Here is an 8,670-nt window from a genome sequence, read left to right as displayed (position 1 = left end):
AATCTCTGTACTACCCGAATCAATTACACGTACTCTAAGATTGGCTAATTGATGGAGGTCGTGAACCATTTCTTTCTTTTCTGGAGGAACTTCATATAAACTGCCCATTAATCGGCGGCTAAGCGTATCAGCTACAACATTCGCCTTTCCGGGGTGGTACAAAATGTTCACATCATAATCTTTCAATAATTCTAACCACCGCCTCTACCGCAGATTTAACTCCTTCTGTTTGAAAATATACTAAAGACTCTTGTGATCTGTATAGATATCAACATGCACACCATACAAGTAATGTCTCCACATTTTCAGTGCATGAATAACCGTAGCTAATTCTAGGTCATGAGTTGGATAGTTATTTTCCTATTTCCGGAGCTGTCTCGAAGCATATGCAATAACTCTACCATGTTGCATCAATACGCATCCTAAGCCAACACCGGAAGCGTCAAAATACACAACATAGCCATGTGACCCTTCTGGAAATGTTAGGACCGTAGCTGAGGTCAATCTGTCTTTTAACTCTTGGAAGCTGCATTCGCAAGCATCATTCCACTGAAATCTAGCTGACTTATGGGTTAGCTTCGTCAATGGGGCTGAAATAGAAGAGAAGCCCTCTACGAATCTCCTATAATAACCTGCCAAGCCCAGAAAACTACGAACTTCTGTAGGCGTTGTAGGCCTTGGCCAAGTCTTCATAGCTTCAATTTTCTGAGGTACGACTCGAATGCCATCATTTGAAATAACATGGCCCAGAAATGTTACGGAATTCAGCCATAACTCGCAATTTGAAAATTTTTGCATATAATTCTCGGGCTCGAAGGATTCCCAGAACAATTCACAAATGATCTGCATGTTTTGATTCTGTACGAAAGTACACCAGAATATCATCAATGAATACTATCACAAATAAGTCCAAGAGTGGCCTGAACACATTATTCATCAATTTCATAAACACGGTCGGAGCATTAGTCAACCCAAACAACATTACCCGGAATTCATAGTGGCCATATCTTGTTCGGAAAGCTGTTTTGGAAATATCTTCTTCTCTAACTCTTACTTGATGATAAACCGACCTCTAGTCTATTTTAGAAAACCACTTGGTACCCTATAGTTGATCGAATAAGTCATCAATCCTTGGGAAAGGATATTTGTTCTTTATCGTCACTTTGTTCAACTGCCTGTAATCAATGCACATTCATATAGATCCGTCTTTATTTCTCACAAACAAGACTGGTGCTCCCCACGATGATGAACTGGGTCTAATAAACCCTTTTTCAAGCAAATCTTTCAACTGCTCCTTTAGCTCTTTCAATTCTGTCGGAGCCATTCGATACGGAGGAATAGAAATAGGCTTGGTGTCCGGCAACACATCAATAGCGAAGTCAATCTCTCTTTCTGGAGGAATACCTGGAAGTTCATCAGGAAATACATCTGAAAATTCATTCACTACCGGAACGGATTGGAAAGTTGGCAACTTTGCCTCGGTGTCATGAACCCGAACTAGATGATAAATATAGCCCTTGGCTATCATCTTTCTTGCCTTAAGGTAGGGAATAAACCTACCTTTTGGAGATGCTACGTTACCCTTCCATTCAAGCACGGGCTCTCCCGAAAATTGGAATCGAACCACTTTCATTCGGGAATTGACATTTGGATAACACGAGGCACCCCAATCCATACTCATAATTACATCGAAACCTAACATTTCCAGCTCAATCAAATCAACTTTGGTCTGGCGATCACATAGCACAATTACACAATTTTTATACACTTGTCTAGCTATCACGGGATCACCAATCGGAGTAGATACCTCAAAAGGTTTGATTAGCTCAGGTTTCACCCCAATACAACCAGCAACATATGGAGTAATATAAGAGAAAGTAGAGCCCGAATCTATCAATGCATACACATCACGGGAGAATATAGACAATGTACCTGTAACCACATCCGGGGAAGACTCAAGATCCTGCCGTCCGGCTAAAGTATATGCACGGGGCTGAGTGGCACCTGAAGTGGATGCTACCCCTCTGCCTCTACCTCGGCTTGCGGACATTTGGGGAGTCTGCCCTGCCGGCCGCACTGAGGAAGAACCAGCTACTGAACCTGTGGGCTGAACCCCACCTCTACCATACCTCAAGGGACAATCTCGCATCAAATGCCCAGTCTGTCCACAAACATAACAAGTATCTGTGTCCTGGCGATATGGCCCTGAGTGTAATTTCTGGCACCGGCTACATCGTGGAACCGGTGGTCTCCTCTGACTATAATCACCCCCAAACTGAGAACCCGAAGCTCTCGAACTCTGACCCTGTCCTGAAGGAAATAAGCGGTCAAATCTCCTATCTGCAAATCGTGGAGGCGCACTAGTCACTGGCTGGCCTGAATGTCGGGAATAAGTCTGCCTCGATCCCTCTCTATAATCGCTACCTGTCCCCATAGATCTGGCCCGCTTGCTTTGCCTTCTATCAATGTCGCGATCACCCCTTTGTGGTTGTTGTCGCCCCTCTAAATTCTGGGCATGGGCTTGTATTATGGAAATATCCATCCCTTCTTGCAACGAAGCCGTCAATCAATCTCTGAACAAATGTGGCCCCAAGCCACTCACAAATCTATACACCCGATCTCCCATGTCGACCACAATAGTCAGGGCATATCTAGCCAAAGAATTAAATTGCATGCTATACTCCCGGGCACTCATATTTCCTTGCCTTAAAATTTAGAAATCTATCCGCTTTAGCTCGGCTGACCTCGGGAGGAAAATATTGACGGATAAAAGCATCTACAAATTCTTGCCATATGGGTGGAGGCGCATTCTCTTGTCTCGATGCTATCAAATTATTATACCACAATACCGCCACATCTCGGAGTCTACAAGAGGCCAACTCCACGGATTCAGTCTCGGAGGCATGAATAATTTTTAATGTCCTCAACATCTCATCTATGAAACCTTGCCGGTCTTCATCCGGCTTTGACCCAAAAAACTCCAGAGGATTCAAACTCATAAAGTCAGGGGCTCGGGTACTAGCTGACCGATCACTTGGGCCCGCATTCTGCCGCTATGCCTGAGCGGCAACCAACTGTGTCAATAGATGTATGGTCTCAGTCACTTGTTGACCCGAAGCAACCGGTGGAGGAATTGGAGCTGGAGCTCCTCCTCGTTCTTCCACATTAGGCGTGGTAGAGGAAGTATTAGATAGGGCCTCATTATGTGACTCTCCCTCTTCAATATTCATCGGAGGCTCTCTTTCTACCCGCCTCTTTGCCGTAGTCTTGCCCTTCTGGGTGGCTGTAGCTTTTCCCTTTGGCGGAATTTCTGAAATCACAACACACTATTAGGGAGGATAAAATCTTATACACGGCTCTATCGCACGATCTTATAAGAAGAAAGATGGTCATTTTTTCCTAAATGCCCTGTAGCTTCTTGTTTATTGATGTGGCGCGCAACACACCATAAACAAGACTCTAGTAGACACGGCTCGTAGACACTTCCTAGGACCGAACTGCTCTGATACCACTTTTGTCACGACCCAGCTAGGGGCAGCGATGGGTACCGGGGCTAACCACCGAGCACCACTCGTTCTATTACTTATCACGCTCATTAACATTCTTTTATCACATTCATACTCAAATTATAAGGAAATCATCTTTCATTTGAAGACATAAATACTTTTATAGACGTAAGCCTTTAGGCTATCAAAATAATATATGTATATATATATTTACATAATGGCAACCTCGTGAAACCACGTAACCTACATTGCATATCTACGAGCCTCTACTGGAGTACTAGACATATGGACGGGGCAGGACCCCGTCGTGCCCAACATATACAAATGTACACAAAAGAATAATCAAGCACCTCCAGAACAAAGGAGTGCTTTCAATCAGATGACAGCTCCTACGAGTCTGGATCGAGCTCGCCTCCCAGTCTACCTATGGGCATGAACACAGCATCCACAGAAAACGGACGTCAGTACGAACATTGTACTGAGTATGTAAGACAAGAATGAAATAAATATAATAGAGGGATCGTGAGCCATAAGAGAAAGATACAACCTGCATGAGTGTCTTAGGCAAATACATTTCTTACATATATCATATTTTACATAATCATGGTACATGTATCAACGCATCACATATCTCATCACATCGTAATCTTCATCATTAACTCCCGTCCGGGTAACCATCATATGCCGCCCACTAGTGGTGATCATGCCCGGCCCTCTAGGCTCGGTGTAAACATAGCAGCCTGCCTTAGCGGTGACATGCCCGGCCATCTAGGCACGGTGGAATCATATGCAGCCCGCATTAGTGGTGACATGCCCGGCCATTTAGGCACGGTGGAATCGTATCATCATGTAATCAATCATAACCCATCATTAATACACATCTCATGAACATATCATAATCTTATCATAGCTCGGCATTTTCCTACATAACATAGGCATATTATAAGCTAGCATTATTGATTATCTTATAGACATATCATGACATAGCATCATTTCACATTTATCATTAGGACCATACATTAGGCTTTGAAGGAAACTATGGCTATGTCGGGGTGACATAAGGTCGTGCACCCCCGATTATAGTATGAGCATTCATGAGTATTTTGCCTCACCTTGAAGGAAATAGTATATAAGGTGAGTGTTAACAATAATAATATCATTAACGTTATAGGATCATCATATCATGAACTCTCGAATCACTATACTTTAACTCATCATCATCATTATCATGCTCGAATTTAATTTGGTATATTTACGGACTCATAAGCTCCATCATATAGGAGGATCATGGAAAAACTTGGAAGATTCATGCCTTTGAAGGAAGGGATTAGCCTTACATACCGTTGTCGTTTACTAATCTATCGCTTGCTTGTTCTCCTTTAGTGCACACATTCTACCTTTAAGAGAATTCGTATCGACATTAGCTAACAATTATAAGAACGGACTTACTAACGCTAGAGAAAATTGGGCAGCATTTCCTTCGTTTATACTACTTTTCCCATGTTCTATATCAGCTCCCAAATGTTGATATCAACATTCACAATATTGCAAACGATAATCATCATTTGTATACATTTACCATAATTCACCATTTCTCTTCAATTCCTCCATATTTGCGGTTATAGCTCATTATCATGTTTTTCTCATATATAATACTTATTCCATGGTCTAAATGTCATTTATAACGTATTCACGATCACGACATACCAACATTCATGATTCATCCCAACCACTATTCAACAATGACACTATTCACTCATTTATGACCCATTTTCTATGTCTTTCTACAATTCAAGTGTCTTAGCCTTCCAATACCTTAAACAACACAGTATGGTCATGAAACTTACCTTCGATGATGGATGAACAACCCTTGAATGGAAATACTCTTCTAGCACCAAAACCCTATTTCACTTCTCTTAGGATTTCTTGGCTTGGATGACTTTCACTAGGTTTCATACACTTGTTTTCATGGATTTGGTGTTGTTGATCTTGGTCTTCCCTTGAATTCTTTTGGATGAGTGATGGAGAATATTCTAGAGGTTTCTTGACTTGCGGAGAGTGGGAATGAAATAAAATGAAATGAGAGAGGTCCCTTATATTAAATGTTGAACCTATCCCGACCAACTTATACGGACCAACATACGGTCCGTATATTTTTCACTGACCGTATGTTGGACCGTATGTTTGGTCCAGAATGTGATGTCCCTCTTGACCAATTATACGGCCTAACATACGGCCAGTATAATATATATGGTCCGTATGTTGGGCCGTATAATGCCCTTGTGGTTCAGTTTTAGTTCTCGTCGACTCGTTTGATCTCCGATTGTTATGGAACCTTCTTGACACTTGTTTAGAACCTTAATACCAATATAAGGGACGTTATCACTCATCTCCAAGACATCATTATGCCATCATTAACTCGTCGCTCGTAATTCTTACCCAACACGCAACATGCCCTTTACTTTCTTTACCAAGCTTCTTCCTTTTGGTCAAATGTCTTTGAATCTCGATTAAGATCATCAAATGCTATTTCTTAATTATCCAAATCATCGTATACCTTGTGTTCCTTGCTAGCCTATTCACTGTACACTAACGGGGAATTTTCGAAGGTGTAACATAAACGGACTCCAAAGACTCTATTCCTAGACAGTGTAGAAGTATTCGTATCTTTGACCTCATATGTCCCGAAGGGGCATCCATAAGTTGTGCAATTTCAAAATGTTTTCTAATTCCAGAAGGGGACATTCAAAGGGTTTTCTCTTTCCTATGCATTTTACATTTAAATTCTGGGGTCTCGAATGAGACAAATGATAAGGGGAAGAAGTTCCCGTTTTGCGTTAAAGTTGCTCCGAAGGGAGTCTTTTGATGGTTTTCAAAGATTTTTATGCATTTGAATATTTACATACATATACGACATCATTTCATGGGGAAGGGAAAAGGGCTAAGGCGTTATATGCGCAAGCCACCTGATCAGCTGGTATACGATGATTAAGATGCCCGAAGGGGCCATTATGCTATTATACCCGAAGGGGCTGCGAGCAGGGTGAAGGCATGCATTATATATATATATATATATATATATATATATATATATATATACACACACACATAGTCATACTGTATCAAAAGTTCATATGCACGTACATGTTTATCAGAGTTGGTTATAGGTACAGGTTGAGTCTGTTACTCTTTTATCATCTGAGTCGAGATATATTGTTTTAGTTCTGCCTTACATACTCGGTACATTGTTCGTACTGACGTCCCTTTTCCTGGGGGCGCTGCGTTTCATGCCACGCAGGTGTATACAGATGAGTAAAAGACATTGGCTATAGGATGTTCCCGGGCTATCAGCTGGATTGGTGAGCTCCATCTCAGTTCAGAGTGTTGCCGAGTCAAAGTACTTATGTTATGGTATTTTGTATATGTTAGAGACTTTGCAGACAGTGTCCTGTGGATAGTGCGTCGAGCAGTCGATAGTGGTATAAAGCGACCATATAGGTCGATGTCTTTTCAAGCTTTATTTTTAAGGATTTTATTGTGACTAAAGGTTTTCTTGAATTAACGATAAGGGAGAAGTCCCCGATTTGATAAAAGAGTTTTATTGAAAAGTTTTGTTTGTACCTGACGGAAGCGTCATTTCATAGATTAAAGGTTCACAAAAAGTTGTGACTCATGGATGGAATGGTAGTATGACACTCAGCCGAGAAGCGTCTTGGGTGTCAGTCGCGGCCCTCCGGTTTGGGTCGTGACAGAAGTGGTATCAGAGCAGTTCATCCTAGGGGTTGTCTGCATTGTCGTCTCCAGTAGAGTCATGTTTATGGTGTGTTGTGCGCCATATTTATAAACAGGAGGCTACATGGCATTTAGGATGGTTACCCTTCTTTTATATCTAAGATCGTGCGATGAGAGTCAAGTCATAGGAAATGAAATTCCTTGCACTAACGCTTGATTTCAGCAGAAGAATGGTACTAGCAAAGGAAGTGAATGGTGATATTGGGATTACGAGGACAATAGAAGTTGAAGATTATAGAGGTAAGTATTGGTTAAAAGGATTATAAGTCAGATATGGTAAGAGTGTTGCAAGTATGATTGAAATGTACAGCCAATGAATGGAAGGGGAAGTGACTGGGGAAGTATAAAAAGTGAGGACGAAAGGATAATTATGGGATGAAATTTCGATCAAGGATGGCAATGAAATACAACACCATAAGGTGAAACCTTTAAGGGGGGAAGCAAGTAAGCTTGAGTACGAGCACAAGGACTGATTAAGGTATTAGAGAAATTATGACACCCGACAATGGGAAAATCGAGAAGTAATAGGGAGTTCCAAATATTAAAACAACATTTGTGTGGTCAGTAACATTAGGAACTTTTATAATTCGGAGGGAGATGCATGACCGAAATTTTTCTTGGGATCTGTAGAACTTCAGCTTGTTTTAGGTCACGTGATAAAGGCCACACAGTAGGATGGATGTGATCATACCAGCACTAATGCACCTAATCCCATCAGAACTTCGAGGTTAAGCGTGCTTGGGCCAGAGTAGTAATAGGATGGGTGACCCCCCTGGGAAGTTTGCTAAGGAGACCTACAGGTTTAGACATAAAGGAAGGATGAGGAACTAGAACAGTTTGAGGGAAATTAGAAGCGTGTGAACCTCACGGTTGGAGATTCTAAATGATTGCGAGAGAAGAGGTTGACCAACCTATGTTAAAAATAAGGCGATCGGAGTATAAGATAAGGACAGTCACTTCAAGACATCAGTAAAAATGATATGGATTTGTAACTACAACATTCGAGGACGAATGTTTTTAAGAGGGGAAGAATGCTACACCTTGCAGTTCGGACGTTGAGTTCCGTAGGTTTTCACGGCTTAATTGTGAACACTGTAGTGATATGTGCCTATTTTATGGTTGTAAGGGTTTAAGATCATGTATGAGAAGTACCGAAAGGATTGGCGGGCAAGTAAATCAAGCAAATTAAGTTTGTCGGACATTGGAGAAAATATGAGGAGCAATTTTGGCCCAACTTGGAGGAAGAATATCTTTTAGTATATGGCGAGTTTTGAGACAAAGCAAAGCCCAGAGTGAAGTTCATGAAGTCCAGTTCCCAACGCAACAAACCGCTCCTTAATAAAACATTGGGGTAAGGAGATATTGACATTAC

At 41.5% G+C, this 8,670-nt stretch overlaps 1 pseudogene; it reads left to right on the top strand.

The window, feature by feature from the left end:
- The first annotated feature begins 7,975 nt into the window (after positions 1–7,975).
- LOC132604840 (5S ribosomal RNA) lies at positions 7,976–8,094 on the top strand (annotated as a pseudogene).
- The last annotated feature ends 576 nt before the right edge of the window (positions 8,095–8,670 follow it).

The sequence above is a fragment of the Lycium barbarum genome, chromosome 7, assembly GCF_019175385.1.
Source record: "Lycium barbarum isolate Lr01 chromosome 7, ASM1917538v2, whole genome shotgun sequence".
NCBI classification, from domain to species: domain Eukaryota; kingdom Viridiplantae; phylum Streptophyta; class Magnoliopsida; order Solanales; family Solanaceae; genus Lycium; species Lycium barbarum.
The sequence above is the reverse complement of the archived record's forward strand: the minus strand, read 5'-3'. Positions and strand labels throughout refer to the sequence as shown.